Source organism: Adiantum capillus-veneris, chromosome 14 (assembly GCF_014529385.1).
Source record: "Adiantum capillus-veneris isolate H3 chromosome 14, ASM1452938v2, whole genome shotgun sequence".
Lineage (NCBI taxonomy): Eukaryota > Viridiplantae > Streptophyta > Polypodiopsida > Polypodiales > Pteridaceae > Adiantum > Adiantum capillus-veneris.
Genome location: NC_140944.1, coordinates 105,408,533 through 105,420,722, shown reverse-complemented (window position 1 = coordinate 105,420,722; position 12,190 = coordinate 105,408,533).

Genomic DNA, 12,190 nt, shown 5'->3' with positions numbered 1-12,190 from the left:
CTAATTGCAATGTTTATTCTAATGTGTGGAGAGAAATGGAAGGGGAAAACCTCTATTCCTGGGCCATTATCCATGGTCTATGCATGACCTAATGCTTAAAACAAAACAAAAATATAGACGTCCAAACTAAGGTCGTACCTAATGAGAGGCAAAATAAAAGGATTTACTGAAGCGTTTATCTCGGCCAACCTAAGAGGACCTAAAATTCTACGAATGACACGTTGAAATTGCAACTTAGTACTAACAATTATGTGTACCTTTTGCCTTGCAATGGGAATGAAGGGATCATACAAATTTTCGTGATTCATGCAAACTACTTGACTATGCTAAAGGTTGGTTCTACACAAAAATACACAAGCCGTCCTCCGTGGGGCACCAATTTGAGGCGGTCTGGGGCGGACGACAAGAAGAGTGGCCTCCAAGCACTCTTCTAGGCTCCCATGCTGCTCAATTGGGTTGGGGTTGGAAAAAACAACAAACACACACACAAACCCGCAACCTAACCGTACACAAATTTGGGGCACCACTTAGTTTTGGATGCGAACTAGGACGCGTAGAGAGAGAGAGAGAGAGAGAGAGAGAGAGAGAGAGAGAGAGAGAGAGAGAGAGAGAGAGAGAGAGAGAGAGAGAGTGCTCGGGTTGCTTTGAAACGTATCGGCAATGATCAAGAAAACACAACTATATATTTAAGAAAGAGAGAGAAAGGGAGAGGGGGTGCTTGTTGCATTAATACCTTCTTACAAATCTGTCATGACAAATCAAAGTGAGATTAGTATTTGTTCAACATAGCTTGCATAAATTTCACCACAACACATCACAAGAAAAGCCACCCCAATCACTGTCTTAAGGCCAGGGGAGTCCTCTCCACCCTGTCGCCTTCTTACAGTATGTGGGATTTATGGCTAGATTGATGACAACACCAGAGACAAGCTATCAAGAACTTAACAAAAAACACCAAGACACTTACGCATCATTGTTGTCCATTACTTCACGTTGGAAGGGAGACAAAGTATCCAAGCTTAGTCCAAATCCACCCTCCTTGATTCAGCAAATGTTGGGCTTACACTAGTAGGAGAAATGATAGATTTCCTACTCTCAATTGAATGATCACTCTCTCTCTTACAATGGCATAGAGTTCCCTTGCTAATCCCCTATTACAACACATGCACATGCATAAGACAATGAGCTTCCACTCAAGAGCTCCTTCTAGAGAGGTTGAGCTTGGCTTCTCAAGCTATAGCATAGTGCTCTTGCTTATGGCTCCCCCCTTTTGTGCTAGCTACACCCTCCTTTTATAGCAATTTTGAAGGCTAGGGTTACTCCTCTAACCATGGTTGGGTTAGATTTTCAGCAATTTATCTAATTTCTTTTGCTTGGAATTATCAAGAAGTTGGTGGGAAAAGAGAGAGGAGAGAAATGGAGGTGATAGGACTTTTCATAGTGGGTTAGTGTTAGTATAGTTAGTATTAATTTACAAATGGAATTGGATATTTACAATGGGAGTATCCATGTAGGATACAAATAAGGAAGAAAAACTCTTAAGAGGTAAGAAAAGGTGGATTTCTTACAAGGTTGATGCTCCAAGTGTCTTGAGTAGGGCCAATTTTGACGCTTGTTGACGGTCCACTAGCTTTGACGGTACATTTTTTCTCCACTCTTGACCTTCCTTGAGAGACAAGGTAATTGAAGCTGAGTAATCAACCACCATGATGCTGTCTTTTAAAAGAAGAGGCTGAATTTTGTGGTTTTTTTGATAGATATGGGTAATTTGGAGGAGGAAAAATGAGACTAGGTGGTCAATTTTGGAATGAAATTGTGTGTGGGAGGTATGAGTTCACCATGGTTTCTCTTATTCTTCAAGGTTGAGGAGAAGGTGAGTAGGGTGCAGAGAGGAGTGGTGAGAGAGGTGGGGATGATGAGTGGAGAAGTGTGTGTGAAAGAGGAAAATGATAAAGTGGAAGAGAGAGTGTGGCTGCATAGCATGGAAAAACTGGGGTCCACTAATAAAATCATAGCTCACAGGTCGTAGCTCAAAAAAATATGAAAAAATTTGAGGCAAAAGTTCAGCCCACGAGCTACAACTTTTGTTTGTATCACCTTTTCAAACTCGGAGAGCAAGTGAACTTTAAAAATTCAGCAAAATCGATCGTTTTTTTCCACTGCACAAGGTCTTTGTGGGGTCCTTCTTTGGATGATTCTTTTGAATACCTCCAAGAGTGAGCCCTCCATAGTGCATGTATGCATGCCACCTACCCTTGACCTTATTTGGTAGATCTATAATTGAAGATATTGTTGAGATCATGATATAAGTGAATAGTACAACTAAGAAAATCAAATATTGAGGGGTCTAAAAAATATGTACATGTCAAATATAAATAATATAAGTGGAAAAAATATAAAGGGGTCAAAAGAAATCTCTCTCAATATGAGGCTACCATAAAAAGATAAATATTCTTGGTGTTCTAATTTTTTAGAAAAAAAACAAAGTAAATGTAGGAAGGGAAAAATCACAATAGTGAAAAAATATACACATAAATAAAACTAGTTTTTTTTTGGATTTTTGTTGGGGTGGAGTTACACCAAATATAAGAGAAGCTTACATGAAAATATTTCTATATGGAATAAAGAGTATGAAAAATGGTAAGAAAAATTGTGGTAATGGTGAGGCAATGTACAGAGCATAAATAACACACACCTAGGTAGAAATATTTAAATAAATACCAAAATAATTATGAAAAAATCTTTTATTTAGGCCCTATATACAAAGAAATATTTACATACGCATGGGCCATAATATACTTATATTTTTTTTAATTTTTTATTTTGGCTCAACTAGCCCAATGACTAGCTAATTGAGGGTTTTTTAAAGAAGATATGGGAAAAGTCCCGTGACTCACGCACGCCTATGTACAATGAAATGGTAGGGATAGCCACAGTGTTTGGGTGATTTTGGTAGGGTGAGGTAACTCACTGTGGCAATTACAAAGAGCCGAAAAACGGCTATCACTAGCCAGAAATGCATTAAATTCATGAGACATATACTCCCCCCCTCGATCGGAACGGAGAGTGCCCATAGTACATTTTGAGACATTTTCAGCCATAGCCAGAAATTGTTTGAAGCACATAAAAACTTCGGACTTCGCTTTAAGCGGAAATACCCATGCATGCCTGGAGTAATCATCAATGAAAGTCACGAAGTACAGGTAATTGCCCAAGGACGGAGTTTGCATGGGCCCACAAACATCACTATGCACAAGCTGCAACCTGCATGTGGCCCGAATTGAACCATCCTTTGGAAACTTAGAACGCTGCATCTTACCCAAAATACAGCCTTCACAAACATGTTTCACAGGTGCTTCAAGAGGTGGCAACGAAGCAACCATATCAGATTTTTGCAAACGCAGCAAACTGGCAAAATTCAGATGACCAAAACGTGCATGCCAAAGTTTTGCATCTGAAATAGCCCTTGAATCTGCAACAGAATTTGCAAAATTTTGTCCACACTTGTCATACAAAGTGAGCTTATACAGCCCACGGCACAAAAGCCCAGATGCAACAATTTCATCACCAAAACTGAGATCATGAACTGTACATCTGTCATCCACAAATTTGACTACAAGTCCAAGTCTAGCAAGTGCGGATACAGACAAGAGATTCTTCTTAATCCCATGTACATAAAGTGCATCAACAAGTGTGAAGGAACTGCCATTAGCAGCAGTAAACACAATCTTTCCAACTCCTTGAACCGGATAAGAGGCATTGTTGGCACAAGTGACTGAATTCCCATGAGGGACAGACTCGAGAGAGGTGAACAATTCACAATGTGAGGTAATGTGCTTTGTAGCACCAGTGTCTAAATAACACACATGTGAATCTGTAGCAACTGACAAGCATGCATCATGGACAACAGGATTGTAAGTGCACTCTGCGCTAAAAGCCCATTCTGCATCAACATCACCATTGTAGTCTCCTTTTACAGAAGACTCAATAAAGGCTGCATTTGTAGTGGAACCAGCATTTGCAGTGGAACCACTCTCTTTCTTCTTAGCCTCTTTGGCCTTCAACTTAGGACACGACTTGATCAAGTGATCATTGGATTTACAATAATGGCAACGCATCTTCTTTTTGCCCTTATCACCAAAATTTCCAGACAAAGTACTGCGAGCAGAAGCATTAGGAACATAATTTTTGCCACTCACAGCAGAACCATAAGAAGTGGCTGCATTACTTTTACCACCCTTTCTTTGAGAAGCAATAAAGGCCTGTTCAACTGCACGCTGCCTAGTCCTGTTTTTTCTAGAAAGTGACTCTTGCAACAGCAATGTGAATAATGCATCAAACTTGACAACTTCAGGATTTCCTTGGGTCATCAGTCTCCAAGTACTAGCAAATGTCTGGTAGGAATCTGGTAAGGCATCAAGAACCGTCTGCACAAGGGAACTATCTGAAATGACTTCACCTGCAGAAATAAGCTGCTCATTGATATCCTTGACACCAGCAAGGAAAGTGTCCATATCATCTTCCTCATGCATAATCTTCGACTCCAGCTCTTTACGCAGCAAAGCAATTTTAGCCTCATTGCGGCTTGCATAAAAACCTGCTAGAATATCCCAAGCCTGTTTTGCAGATTTTGCAGAACGGATGTGAGGAACAATGGTGCGCTTCACAGACAACGCAATCAATGCATGAGCGTGCACATCCTTAACATCCCAACGAGCTTGTTCTGCCGTAGGCAAAACAACTCTAACAGCTGCAACCCTTGTAGCAAGACCTCCAACATCCTCAACATTGCCTACATCCTCAGAACCAAGACGTACATCAATGCCCTGCACAATGTTCCAGACACCCTTTGACACAAGAACATGTTGCATCATATAAGCCCACATAGGGTAGTTGTCCCCATCCAACCTGTCCTCAGCAGCAAACATCTTGAACACATCTATGTTGTTGTTGTTAGCCATGGTAAATGTTGCACCTAATGTGAAAACTGCCCGAAAATAGGAGAAACGGAGCGGGAACAACCTGTGCTATATAGCACAAACCGTAGAAGACTGTAAGGCACCTGTTATGCAAAAAACGGCACTGACAGAAATTCTGCATAAAATGACAAAATAGCCTGTGCAGTATTGCCTGTAGTGGAAACGGAGGCCGAAATGAGCCCAAGCTCATCGAGCTTTCCCAAAAAAAAATTCGACCTACGATCGCTCGCCAAAGCTCACTGAAATCGGAGAAGGTGAGCAGGCGTGTGCTGGAGCAGCTGGCGACTAAGCCCGGGAGGACGTGACCTGCTCTGATACCAATTGTTGGAATTAGGGTTGTAGAGAAACACACACAGCTTGGAGAAGACAAAGGAAGCTCAAGGCACACAATAGAGAGTGTGTTACTTAGTGTGCAATGGAAAGATAGATAGCCCTAGAGTGATGGGCGTATATACAATGCACGAGGGGGGAAAACCTCCTAAAGAGGGAAAAAATGCCCGGGCGGTCCTAGTGTGTTCACACACATCACTACCACATGTATATGGTAACAAATCAGGTAGCAAACGAGGAATCAGTGGCTTGACAAAAAGTTGCAATTGAATCAAGTGGACATTGACAACAAGTCAATCCCAGGTGAGTCGCTATCCAGGGCTTGATACGTCTATATGAACCTTAGATCCGATCGTGTAATAGGAAATCAAGTCCTATTTAGAGAAAACACCAGTAGAGTATCCACTAAAGAAAGCGTGAATCAAGGCAATTCCTTGCACACAATTCCTGAAGAAGTCTCAGACACTTTTTCAGATTCAACATCCGAAATGTCTTCTTACTCGACTCACCCTGAAACCGGAACGACAATGCGCTATAAGCATATACTCTCTTTTTACAAGACTAATCGTCATGGAGCCCAGGTTTACTTGGATCCTAACAAAGAGTATGCTATTCGCATTGATGATCATCGTATGGAGTTCGAAGAAGAGGTTAGGACAAACAAACAAGGAAAAATGTACATGGATCGAAACAGAACTCAATATGTACAAGTCGAAAACTCGGATGTGATAGACAAATGGGGATTATAAGTAAATACTATAATCCTACATATGTCAGCAAAAGAAGGAACACCAACCTTGGAATTTGAGGGATACGATCAAGTAGACTTGAAGCCTTTGAAACGGCTTAGTACGGATAATCCTAGGATCGGAGTCTATTGTTGGGAAGATAGAAACATAAAAGATCTTTTGTGAACTTCTCATGCTAGACCAAGGCAATCAACGGCCATGAAGATCATCTATATCTTCAAAATCAAAGATAAGGGGTCTGCAGATCTACCAACTTACTTGTTTAGGGATTGTTATAACAATAATTTTGCTATGATGACTCCTGAGGAAGTAGAACAAACCAAATACCAAGGGTATTCCATACGGGATTGGATATTGGGTCAAGGACCAGAAACCACTCCAAGAGACAAACATCGTGAGAGATCATCCGAGAGTAATATAAAGAAACCAAAAACCACCTCATCACATAGAAAAACGGGTGACACTAAAGCCAGTCTAGGGCTACATGAGTCACTATTTCCGATAGACTGGTTTGAAGGACTCGGAACAAGATCAACTCCAAGAAGACCTGGAGTTGAATCGAATAGACGTGTCAAACCAGCTGATTTTCAAAAATGGGTCAGAAAATACAGTGGATCAAGGGATCCATATGACCACTTAGCAAGCTTCAAGCAAGTGCTAAGAGTAGAGCGTATATTCAACTTCCATACTCAATTCGAGGGGTTTGGAATGAGATTAGAAGGAAAAGCTTTGACATGGTTCCAAAACATTCCACCAAGGTCAATCATGGATTTCAATACATTAGCTCAAGGATTTGTAGCTGCTTGTTCTAAAACGGGGATTAAACATAATACGACAGCTCAAATCTACACTTTCAAACTGAAACATGGTGAGTCTATTAGGGATTGTGCAACTTGAATGAAACAATACATTGCCAGATGCCTAGAGATGGAGATACCTGCAGAGGAGAGACTTGTATCATTGTTTCTAAGGGGATTGCTAAACAAAGAGCTTCATGCTATACTCTATAGTAAAAAGCATACAATCCTAGAAGCATGTGTGTCTGATGCTATCGACCTAGGAGACAATTGTGAGATCTTTAATGAAGAGGATGTCCCTAAGGATAACCAAAGTGAGAAGACTTCATCCACAAAACCAGCACAAGTGGGAACTGCTGCTGCGGCACCACTCTCATCCATAGAAGATATGCTAAAAAGGATGAATGACATAATGAACAATATGCAAAAAGCACCTATGAGAGGACCAGGACAAGGGATATCCCCACAAGTACAACCAATTAGGCCACAAAAATGGTGTGCAATCGAGGGTAAATGGACCAACCACGAGACCCATGAGTGCTACTTCAGACCAAAGTATGATGGGAATGTTCAGTACGTGCCCATGAGGCCACCAGGACAACCCATCTACAGATATCAGCCTAATATGGCTCAAGTTCAAAGACCACCAATGAGTATGAAGAGACCTAAACCTGTGTTGGGACAACAACATCCTTATCCAAGACATAATGCGGTGCCTGTAAGTACATGCACTCAGAAGGAGTCATAGATGAACAAGCATTAGTACCTGTTACAACCTATGCAGAGTCTAGTCCATCTATAGTAATGGTAGAGGGAGATTGTTATAGTCCACAACCACCACCAATGGAGGAAACCATGACTTATGCTCAACCAGAGTACACACCAATGTATTATGTATCTAATCAAGGTGTCAGACCACCCATGGGAAGACCCATGATGAAGCCCAGAACAGGAAACTGTCATAACTGTGGTGTTGATTACCATTGGAAGAACGAATGTCCAGAGCCTGACAAAAACCTCAAACCAATTGAAGCCTATTGCATACAATGTTGCAAAAAGGGAAAACACTTTCGAAAGATTGTCCTAAGAACCCTTTGAACCAGGGAAAAATTGTAGTCAACGTAGTCCAAGTGATGCCTAGTAGCTCATCAAAGAGCGAGCCGATTATTCCAATCAAGGTAATCATTAGAACAGAAGCAAAGATATGAGATGAGAAAACAAAAACAACGGGTTGAAAACAAAGAGAAAGCAAAAATTCTAGACCAGGACAAGTTGAAAGAAATTGGCAGTGAATTCAAGGAAACAACTGTGAAATCTAGAGGATCCATTCTGGTTGATAAAATTTTTGAGCCTATCAATGCTGCCTTGGAAGCCTACCAAGCCGGACTAAAAGCAGGCCAAAACATGGAAAACAAATGGAAAAACTATCCATCTCCAGACATGGAAGCAGCTAAGCTGGAAGCTTATCAAAATTTGGTAAGAATCACGCAGGAAATGTTGGATAAACAAAAACCCAAGCTTGAAAGTATTGCAAAACTGGAAGACCTTGCGGTAGAAAAAATGAAAGCAAAATCCGGTGTGGTGGCAGAACCCCACCTTGAAACAAATGAACCAGAGCTCATAGTGTCGGACAGTGAAGATTCCTTAGACGGAATTCCATTCATGGAGGAATATTGGCCAGGACACTTATGGGAAAAGGTAAGGGAGATCAATGATGGGAGCCTAACTTTAAAGTCAGCTCCTATAGAGGAAGTCTGGTTAGATAACCTACCATCTGATATAAATATGGATATACAATCCTTATACGGGGATTGTGGATCAGAGGCTTCAGGAATATCTAAACCTTTGACATTAAAAACATTAACTTCCTACTTGGGAGATAACGAAGATGAATCTATAATTGGTAAAACCACTCAAGTCAAAAGAGCAAAACAGACCCTAGAAGTGGACAACATTCACTCAATCATGTCTACACCTATCCAATGCACTCTTACTTTGCAAAAACTATTGAAACTCGGGCCATACTTATGGAATGATTTACAGAAAACCCCAGAAAAGATGGGGATAACAGGGTTAATCTCTAAGAATCTGGGAAACTTGAAAAATGAAACGGAAAACAAAGAGATATGATCAGTTCCTATGAACAAGGTTGGAGAATATTATGAAGGGGAAGAAGGAAACACTACCCTCCTAGTGAAATATAATGACATTGAAACCATGGCAACACTGGCTAGTGGAGCGGGCATAGCCATAGCAACTAAAGCAGTATGGGAATCTTGGGGACAGCCAGCCATTATACAAACGCGAATGAAATTACAGTTGGCTAACGGACACATTGAAATACCATTAGGGCTACTAGAAAAAGTGATAGTCAACTCCTGTGGAATTGAATATCAACACACTTTTGCCATAGTAGATTTTGGAAAAAAACTCAACTATGAAATCATATTGGGAAGACCTTTCATGCGACAGGTACAGCTTATCCAAGATTGGGGAAATGACTATTTGTACTTGAAGCAAGTGGGATCTATAACAAGGGTCAATCTAAAGGACCACACCTATAGAGACGTCTTGAAAACACCCATCCAGGAGTTTGATTCAATCTCTTCGGCTGAAACTAAACTTCCATCTTGGCTAAACAAAGACACTCCTATTTGGATGTGCGTAGCTTCAGAAAATGGAAGCTTGAGACGAGAGGAATGTATCCTAGAAAGGGACTGTACGGACGAAGCCTACATACTTGAACCCTTCCCAGAGCATTTATTCAAACCATTCGAGTGGACTCAAATCTTAGCGACAATGGATGTATGTGTGAATACGTCTATGCCTACTCAATTTTGCAATAAGGATGGCTACGACATAATTCCCATCCAAATGATGTCAGTCCTTAACATTGAAATATAAGGATGAGGAAACAAAGGACTTGATGAAAGCTCAACAAGTCTTTTCTGACCTCTATTACGATGCAACTGATGAGTTGCATTCCTCTCCTTTTAAGCTCCCGTTTTTTGAAGCTCCACACATCCAAATAGTAGTGTCTTTGTAAGACCAAGAAGGAATCTTAGTTTCAGCCGAAGAGACTGAATACAACTCTTGTATGGGCGTTTTCAAGACATCTCTATAAGTGTGATCTTTTAAATTAACCCTTGTTATAGATCCCACTTGCTTCAAGTATAGATAGTTGTTTCCCCAATGTTGGATAAGTTGTACTTGTTGCATGAAAGGTTTTTCCAATATGATTCTATAACTGAGTTTCTTCCCAAAGTCTACTATGGCAAAAGTGTGTTGATATTCAATCCCATAGGAATTAACTATCACTTTCTCTAGCAGTCATAAGGGTCTTTCAATATGTCCATCAGCCAATTGCAATTTCATTCGAGTTTGTCTATTGGCTCGTGGTCCCCAGGATTCCCATGCTGCTTTTGTGGCTATGGCTATGCTTGCCCCACTATCCAGTATCGCCATAATTTCAATGTCATTATATTTCATTGGAAGGGTGGTGTTTCCTTCTTCCCCTTCGTAATATTCTCCTACTTTTTTCATTGGAACAGATCGAATCTCTTTGTTGTCCATTTCATGTTTCAATTTTCTTAGATTTTTTGCGATTAGTCTCGTTATACCTACCTTCTCTAGGGTCTTTTGTAGATCATTTCATATATATGGTCCAAGTTTTACCAGTTATCTCAAAGTAAGACTGCATTGGATGGGTGTAGACATGATTGATTGAATGTTTTCTAATTATAAGGTCTGTTCCGCTCTTTTTACTTGAGTGGTTTTGCACACTATCGATTTATCTTCGTTATCTCCAAAGTAAAAGGGTAATGTTTTCAAGGTCAATGGTTTTGACATTCCTGAAGCTTCAGATCCGCAATCCCCGTACAAGGATTGTACATCCATGTCCATATCAGGTGGTAGGTTGTCTAACCAAACTTCCTCTATAGGAGTTGACTTTAGAATGAGGCTCCCATTGTTAGCAGCAAGCTAACGTGGACACCATTTTTCGGAGTTCTCCTTGTAAAACAATTATTATTTTGATAAATCGGGAATATTGTAACTCCTGTTTTCTTGATAAACCTTGTAATTAATGAGCCGGGGCTACAAGCTTCCAGATTGTATAAGCCATTCAATTCCCAACTTTGGTAGAACTCCAAATTATTACTTTTGACCACCCAAAAACCTTGGCTAAGGTATAAAAGCCAATTTTTGTAAGTTTTTTATATGTTTTTGGATAAGAAATACACAACGTGAGCTAACGGCACTCACTTCTCTCCTTCTCATGCTTCCTACTCCCTCTCCAGTTGTCACATTGCGAATGCGTTTGTTGCATTGCAATCGCAGGTAAGATCTCTACGCATTGACGTAAGCCATTCACAGTATTTCGTAGCTTTTAGCGTCGCCAACCCGCGGCCTAATTTCATCATAACTAGGAATTTACATGTTCAAATAAAAAACTAAGCATAGGTGGAGTATTGGGACATCATTGCTAAGCATTTAGATGCATTCTAGGTCAAAAATGACTAGGTCAAAAATCCACTGCTGTTAATAATTACAATTTTGGAACTTGACCTAAAGTGAGGTTTGAGGACATAGACATGTGTCCTTAGGTTTTATAAACTTGTCCTAGAAGTTTTGCTATGTTTGGATGTCATTTGATGTTGTAACGGATGTGATTTGCTTGTCGATGAGCGATTGGCTAGTGATTTCAGCCACTTGAGTGTAGCCTAAGTTAGATGCGAGTTGCTAGTTGTTTTCCAAGAGATTGACAACCTCTTCTAGCCTTTATGCACTAGTCGAGTCAGCTTCGTCCCATGGTTTGATAAATTAATCATGGTTCTCGTTAATACTGCAATAAGATAGGATGGTAAGGTTAGACATGCATCCCACATTTGGCGCCTCTTCCGGGAATCGAAGAGACCTAAACTAGGGAAAACACGAGCGTCTTGTGTAATTGTGCATTAACTTCCTCTAGGTTCACCTAGAGTAAAACTTTCTTTTTAGAAACCGCATAGCTTAAGATTATCGTCTTTTGCTGTGTACATGTAGCTTGGAAGTGTGTACATGTAGCTTGGAAGTAATCGTACTTGCTGAGTGCCTTTAGGATTTTAGGATTGTAGATTAGATTAAGATTTGGAGAATGATTGAAAGGCGAGACAAGTCTTAAGATCAATGCTCAAGAAACCATTAAAAACAAGAAAACGAGTGTTTGTGAACACTTTCCACAACCCCATTGCATGAGAAACTAGGAGTAGGGTAAGTAGGATCCGAGGTGGATTTCATAGCATTGCTCTCTCTGAAAGAATCAAGTGTGAGTTGTTATGTAAAGTTTCAGAATTTC